Here is a 7,744-nt window from a genome sequence, read left to right as displayed (position 1 = left end):
TGGGTGGATCATTTGAGACCAGCCTAGCCAATATGGTGAAACCCCATCTCTACTAAAAATACAGAAATTAGCTGGGCATGGAGGTGGGTGCCTGTAATCACAGCTATTTGGGAGGCTGAGGCAGGAGAATGGCATGAACCCAAGAGGCGGAGCTTGCAGTGAGCCGAGATCATGCCACTGCACTCCAGCCTGGGTGACAGAGCAAGACTCCACCTCAAAAAAAAAAAAAAAAAAAAAAAAATTGGTGAACCTTAAGACTCACGGTTTCTGTAAAAGGATTGCATCGCTTCTGCAAATTGAGAAACTCAGTCCAGTGGCTGTGCATTATGTCAGTGTCCTGGTGCACATCAGAGCTGAGCTTTAGGTGCAGGGAGAACAGCTGCGGGGGGTGAGCTCTGAGGTCGGGAGACCCTCACAGGCTGTCACATCGCCTGGGCACGAGAGGATGACAGGCCACTGGGAAAGGGAATGGGTCTTCAACAAGATATGTTGATAATGGCATTGACGGTGCTTAGCAGTTGACAGGGCAGGAGGTGAGAGGAAGTGACAGCCAAATGTGAGACCATCATCTTGGTGACCAGAGCGTCTGTTAGATCCCCAAACCCCCGCAGCATGGCTCTTGAACTGGATTCCATCCCCGTCCCCAGGGTCTCACACATCACGTGAATGACAGGGTGGGGGTGAGACCAGCATTCCCAGATATGCCAAGCCCTTAGCCTAGGCTTGCGCACACCTCTGAGAAGTCCCTGTGAAGATCCAAACTCCATTGTGTTATCTCCCATCATTTAAAGACCTCCTTCCCTCCTCAGCCCTGCCTCTACTTCCCCTTAGAGACAAACTTCTCAGGAGGTCGCTGTCTCCATTTCCCCCTCCAGAGTGGGATCTCCACTCCATGGCCCCGGCCCCAAATGGAATGGACACTTTTCCAGTCTCCTCTTTTTTTTTTTTTTCATTGAGACAGGGTCTTCCTCTGTCTCCCAGGCTGGAGTGCAGTGGTGTGATCTCGGCTCACTGCAACCTCTGCCTTCTGGGCTCAAGTAATTCTCCCACTCCAGCCTCCCAAGTAGGTGGGACTACAGGCATGTGTCACCATATCCAGCTAATTTTTGTAATTTTTGTAGAGACGGGGTCTCACTATGTTGGCCAGGCTGATCTTGAACTCATGGGCTCAAGCCATCCTCCTTCCTTGGCCTCCCAAAGTGCTGGGATTACAGGTGTGAGCCACCGTGCCTGGCCCAGTCTCCTCTTAAACAACCTTTCAGCGTCACTTGGCAGCTGCATCCCCTCCTTGCTTACCTCTCCTCCTCCCTCCTGATGGTGTCCCCTGCATTTCCCTGGCTGCACCTCTTGTCTTTCTGGCCACTCCTTGGTAGCTTCCTCTCAGAGGTCAGGTGAAGGCCTTCTCTTCTCGTAGCACCCTCTCCTCCCAGCTGACTTCCTCTGCATCCTCACCTTCAGATGCCATCAGCCATCAAGACCCAAATAATAGACATCCCCAAGACCCCAGATTTGAGCTCCGGCCTTGCACACCTGGTTCCCTTCTCTGCCTTTCTGCATTTCAGTTTCACATGCCACAGTTTGCTCCTCGCAAACTGGCCTAAACTCAGCTACCGCGTCTGGCCTAAAATACATAAATAAATTTTAAAATAAAATTTAAAATAAAGGGCGGGCATGGTGGCTCATGCCTGTAATCCCAGTACTTTGGGAGGCTGAGGTGGGCGGATCATCTGAGATCAGGAGTCCGAGACCAGCCTGATCAACATAGTGAAACCCTGTCTTTACTAAAAATACAAAATTAGCCGGGCGTGGTGGCGCATGTCTGTAATCCCAGCTACTCAGGAGGCTGAGGCAGGTGAATAGCTTGAACCCAGGAGGCAGAGGTTGCGGTGAGCTGAGATCAGGCCATTGCACTCCAGCCTGGGCGACAGAGTAGAAACTCCATCTCAAAAAAAAAAAATTAAATAAATAAATAAAATAAGTAAATAAATTAAAAGGGTGAGTATGTTCAGGAGGGTGCCTGGAAGCAAGTGGAGGCTGATGAGTGTATGGGGACAGAGGCGGAGCCTGTTTACCGAGGACACCTATGGCTGCACCTGCCCTCTCTGGGAGCCGTGAAGGGGGTTTTGCTGTTCCGCATCATGGTCATCATTACCATCCTTCTTTCTGTCTGTCTCCTCAGTTGTAAAATGAAGATAACAGATTTACATTGTTCCTCAGTTGGATATTTTTAAGATGAATGGGTCATTGCACTGGGTGTTCATGTATTTTGGTTTTTTGTTTGTTTTGTTTTGAGACAGAGTCTCTCTCTGTTGCCCAGGCTGGAGTGCAGTGGCGCCATCTTGGCTCACTGCAATCTCCACCTGCTGGATTCAAGCCATTCTCCTGCCTCAGCCTCCGAAGTAGCTGGGATTATAGGTGCCCACCACCACACTCGGCTAATTTTTGTGTTTTTGGTAGAGACGGGGTTTTGCCATGTGGGCCAGGCTGGTCTCGAACTCCTGACTTCAGGTGATCCTCCCGCCTCGGCTTCCCAAAGTAGTAGGATTACAGGAACAAGCCACCATGCCCTGCCTCATGCATTTTAAAATGAGATGTTCCAGGGACTAAAACTGCGCAGGGACCAAAGAAAAAATGAGTCCAGGAAAAGAGTTGGCTGAGAACATTACTGAGGAGAATTTACTCTACTGCTGCAGGCTGCTAAGAACATAGACGACCACTGCACGGGCAGTGTCTTTATGGGCCAAAGTGGGAAAATGTCTGGCTTTGCTCTCTGCTGCCTTATCAATATGCAGCTGACAAAGGGCTGGGTTACTTGAGGCTGGAACCACTGGGTGCCATGCACGTACTAACAATCCACACAGGCCAGCAGGAACTGCCCCATTGTTCTGCCCATTGATCAAGAATATGACAGTCAGGGCCACCACCACTTTGTTCCTGCAATGTGGGGAAACTGCAAATCTATGAAACTTGAAAACTTTGCTCAGAGAATGTGCTTAGGGAAATTGCATTCCTCCCAGACATAGCACTCTCGCTGTCTACTTCCCACACAGGAATGGCGGATCAAGTATTTAGAAGGGGCTGCTCTCTGTCTGGGATTCTCCAAGGAGCTATTGGAATAGCAAATGCCCCTTTGGCTGGCTAGACTGTTTCAACTGAATCCCAGCCAAAAATGGAAAAGCAGGTGCCCTCTCTCCCTTCTCCAGATCTCTCTCCCCCTCAGTCGAGCCTTCCAGCCTTTGTCAGAGCAGAACTGCCCTGGGGTTCAACACTGGTGGAGGAGGCAGCTGCCCAGTTTTGAGGAGGGCAAAATCTCTCTGCTCCCAGTCCCTAACTCACATCCCCATCAAATGTTGGGAGTTCCACCGTTAGAGATGCAGTTAGGGCCAGGCTAAGTGGCTCACGCCAGCACGTAATCCCAGCACTTTGAGAGGCTGAGGTGGGTGGATCACCTGAGGTCAGGAGTTCAAGACCAGCCCGGCCAATATGGTGAAACCCCATCTCTACCAAGAATACAAAAATTAGCTGGGTGTGGTGGCGTGCGCCTGTAATTCCAGCTACCTGGGAGGCTGAGGCAGGAGAATTACTTGAACCCGGGAAGTGGAGGTTGCAGTGAGCTGAGATCATGCCACTGCACTCCAGCCTGGGTGACAGAGCAAGACTCTGTTTCAAAAAAAAAAAAAAAAAAAAGAGAGAGATACAGTTGGGCTCAATGCGGTGGCTCACATCTACAATTCCAGCACTTTGGGAGGCCGAGGCAGAAGGATACATTGAGCCCAGGAGTTTGAGACCAACCTGGGCAACATAGGGAGACCCCACCAAAAGTAAAAATAAAAAAAGCCGGGCATGGTGGTGCACGCCTATGGTCCCAGCTAATCAGAAGGCTGAGGCAGGAGGATTGCTTGAGCCCAGGAGGTTGAGGCTGCTGTGAGCTGTGATTGCACCTCTGCAGTCCAGCCTGGGCTACAGCACGAGACACTGTCTCTAAAAAAATAAAATAAATAAAAAAAGTACAGTTGGCCCTTGAGCAACGTGAGGGCTGAGTTGGCAACTCCTGTAGTGCTGACTCCCCAAAACCTTAACTACTGATAGCCTACTGTTGACCAGACGCCTTACCTGTAACATGAACTGTCAATTACCCATGTTTAGTGTAAGTATTCTATACTATGTTTATACAATAAAGTAAGCTAGAGAAAAGAAAAGCTTATTGAGAAAATCATAAAGAAGATAAAATGTATTTATTATTCCTGAAGTGAAAGTGGATCATTGTAAAGGTCTTTATCCTCATCATCCTCATGTTGAGTAGGCTGAGGGGGAGGAGGAAGAAATGGAGGGGTTGGTCTTGCTGTCCCAGCTGTAGCAGAGGCAGAAGTTGTGGAGGGAGTGGGAGTTGAGGCAAGAGAGGCAGGCGCACTTAGTGCAACTTTTATTGAAAAAAAATCTGCATGTAAGTGGACCCCTGCAATCCAAACCCGTGTTGTTCAAGGATCAACTGTATTTCTCTAGGGTTTGTTAGTGACACTGGAGAAGGTGCTTTAAAATGCCAGTATGGGCCAGGCATGGTGGCTTACGCCTGTAATCCCAGCACTTTGGGAGGCCGAAGTGGGCAGATCACCTGAGGTCAGGAGTTCAAGACCAGCCTGGCCAACATGGTGAAACCTCGTTTCTACTAAAATACAAAAATCAGCCGGGCGTGGTGGTGGGTGCCTGTAATCTCAGCTACTTGGAAGGCTGAAGCAGGAGAATCGCTTGAGCCTGGAAGGTAGAGGTTGCAGTGAGCTGAGATCACGCCACTGCACTCCAGCCTGGGTGACAAGAGTGAGACGCCATCTCAAAAAAAAGTAATAATAAATAAATAAATAAAAATAATAATAGAAAAATACAAATGCCAGTATGTAAGTATGTGGCCAAAGGAGGCCATATTTTTACACAATTTGTGTTAGTCTAGATTCAGTGATGGCATTTGCTGGCTGTCACCTTGAGAAGCAGGGAAGGGACCAGGAACACCTACTTCCTGACAGAACAGGAGAGGCTTAGGTGCATAGACTCCCATATGAAGTGCTGAAATGGAGACACACACAGCTTGTTTTGGGGGAGAAGAGCTTATGGTGTATGGTGGTGGGGGTGCTCTCTGAGGATAATTTTCTCACTATTTTGCCTAGGGCCTCTAAAATCTAAAACACAGAATTGGAGAATTCCTAGAAAGGCTGTTGTTGCTGTGATGTCATTCACTGTTAGGAAGATTTTTTGGTTATAGCTCTGGTTGAGTAGGATCCAGCTGCTTATCTGTTTACTGTCAAAAGTGTCATCTCAGCTGGGCACAGTGGCTCACGCCTGTAATCTCAGCACTTTGGGAGGCCAAGGCAGGTGGATCACGAGGTCAGGAGTTCGAGACCAGCCTGGCCAACATGGCAAAACCCTGTTTCTACTAAAAATACAAAAAATTAGCCAGGCGTAGTGGCAGGCACCTGTAATCCCAGCTACTTGGGAGGCTGAGGCAGGAGAATCTCTTGAACCTGTGAGGCAGTGGTTGCAATGAGTCAAGATCACGCCATTGCACTCCAGCCTGGGCGACAGAGTGAGACTCCGTCTCAAAATGAATAAATAAATAAAGTGCCATCTCCAGCCTAACATTCTTCAGCTTGAGGGCAATAAATTCTGAGTACTGAAGGCAGATACACAGAGGCGGCTTATGTACAACTACCTTGGTTCAAGTTCAAGGGCATTTTCTTCTAACAAAACCCATCATCTGTTTTCCAGCAACTATAATAGGATGTTGATTTTTTCATTTAATCTCCTATAAAGAAATCTGGAAATTCAGCATCTTTATTTCCTTTAGAATTTTTCTGTGTTAGTTACATGGTGTCCACTATATTTTCAAAAAATCTGGCCAGGCGCAGTGGCTCATGCCTGTAATGCCAGCACTTTGGGAGGCCAAGGCAGGTGGATCACCTGATCTTAGGAGTTCAAGACAAGACTGGTCAACATGGTGAAACCTCGTCTCCACTAAAAATAAAAAAATTAGCCGGGCATGGTAGCACACACCTGTAATCCCAGCTACTCAAGAGGCTGAGGTAGGAGAATCACTTGAACCCGGGAGGTGGAGGTTGCAGTGAGCCGAGATTGCACCACTGCATTCCAACCTAGGCGACAGAGTGAGACTCCATCTCAAAAAAAGAAAAAAAGAAGTTTTAAATTTTGATGTAGTCCAATTTATCTATATTTTTTGTTGTCTGTGCTTTTGGTGCCATATCCAAGAGATCATTGCCAAATCCATTGTCATGAAGTGCTTTCCCTATGTTTTCTTTTAAGAGTTGTATAGGCCAGGTACAGTGGCTCACAGTTGTAATCCCAGCACTCTGGGAGGCTGAGGCGAGAGGATGGCCTGATCCCAGGAATTTAAGACCAGCCTGGGCAACATAGTGAGACCCCATCTCTAAAAAAAAAAAAAAAAAAAAAAAAAGGCAAGAAAGAAAAAGAAAAAAAAAGAGTTTTATCATTTTAGGTCTTACATTTAGGTCTTGGATTCATTTAGAGTTAATTTTTGTATATAGTGTAAGGGTCCAGTTTCACTCATTTGCATGCAGATATCTAGTTTTCCTAAAATCATTTGTTGAAAAGACTCATTTCTCCACTGACTAGTCTTGGGACCCTAATTTAAAAACTATTGGACTATATGTATGAGAGTTTATTTCTGGACCCTGTATTCTTTTAATTTTTTAAAATAATTTTTCATTTTTCTTGTCATCCTTGCACAGGGGCCATGCTAATCTTCTCTGTATCTTTCCAATTTTAGTATGTGTGCTGCCAAAATGAGCACTTCTGGGCTCTCTATTCCATTCCGTTAGTCTATATGTCTGTCTGTATGCCAATACTCCACAGTTTGTTTTTGTTTTTTGAAACACCATCTCACTCTGTTGCCCAGGCTGGAATACAGTGACTCAATCTTGGCTCACTGCAGCCTCAACCTCCTGGGCTCACATGATCCTTCCTCAGCCTCCTGAGTAGCTGAGACTACAGGTGTGCGCCACCATGCCTGGCTGATTTTTGTATCTTTTGTAGATAGGGTTTTGCCATGTTGCCCAGGCCGGACTATACTGTTTTGATCACTGTGGGTTTGTAATAAATTTTAGAATTAGAAAGTGTGAGACTTCCAACTTTGTTTTTTTTTTTTTTTTTTTTTTTTTTTGCCAGGTCTCACTCTGTTACTCAGGCTGGAGTGCAGTGGTGCAATCTTGGCTCACTGCAACCTCCGCCTTTCAGGTTCAAGTGATTCTCCTGCCTCAGCCTCCCGAGTAGCTGGGATTACAGGCACCCACCACCACGCCCGGCTACTTTTTTAATTTTAATTTTTATTTATTTATTTTTTATTTTTGGTAGAGATGAGATTTATTTATTTATTTATTTATTTATTCTCTGTCTTTTTTTTTTTGATGGAGTCTTGCTCTGTCATCCAGGCTGGAGTGCAGTGGTACAATCTTGGCTCACTGCAGCCTCCGCCTCCTGGGTTCAAGCAATTCTCCTGCCTCAGCCTCCCGAGTAGCTGGGATTACAGGCGTGCACCACCACACCCTGCTAATCTTTGTATTTTTAGTAGAGACGGGCTTTCACCATGTTGGGCAGGCTGGTCTCATACTTGTGACCTCAGGTGATCTGCCTACCTTGGCCTCCCAAAGTGCTGCAATTACAGGCATGAACCACTGCAATTACAGGTGTGAGCTACTGCGCCTGGCCTCAACGTTGTTCT

General features: G+C 46.9%; 1 non-coding gene across 1 annotated transcript; it reads right to left on the bottom strand.

The window, feature by feature from the left end:
* Nucleotides 1-6,710: 6,710 nt before the first annotated feature.
* On the bottom strand, nt 6,711-6,817 carry LOC112135387 (U6 spliceosomal RNA). The gene has a single exon (XR_002916668.3). It is a non-coding gene; the product is annotated as a U6 spliceosomal RNA (small nuclear RNA).
* Nucleotides 6,818-7,744: the final 927 nt, after the last annotated feature.

The sequence above is a fragment of the Pongo abelii genome, chromosome 8 (genome assembly GCF_028885655.2).
Source record: "Pongo abelii isolate AG06213 chromosome 8, NHGRI_mPonAbe1-v2.0_pri, whole genome shotgun sequence".
In the NCBI taxonomy this organism is placed as follows: Eukaryota; Metazoa; Chordata; class Mammalia; order Primates; family Hominidae; genus Pongo; species Pongo abelii.
The sequence above is the reverse complement of the archived record's forward strand: the minus strand, read 5'-3'. Positions and strand labels throughout refer to the sequence as shown.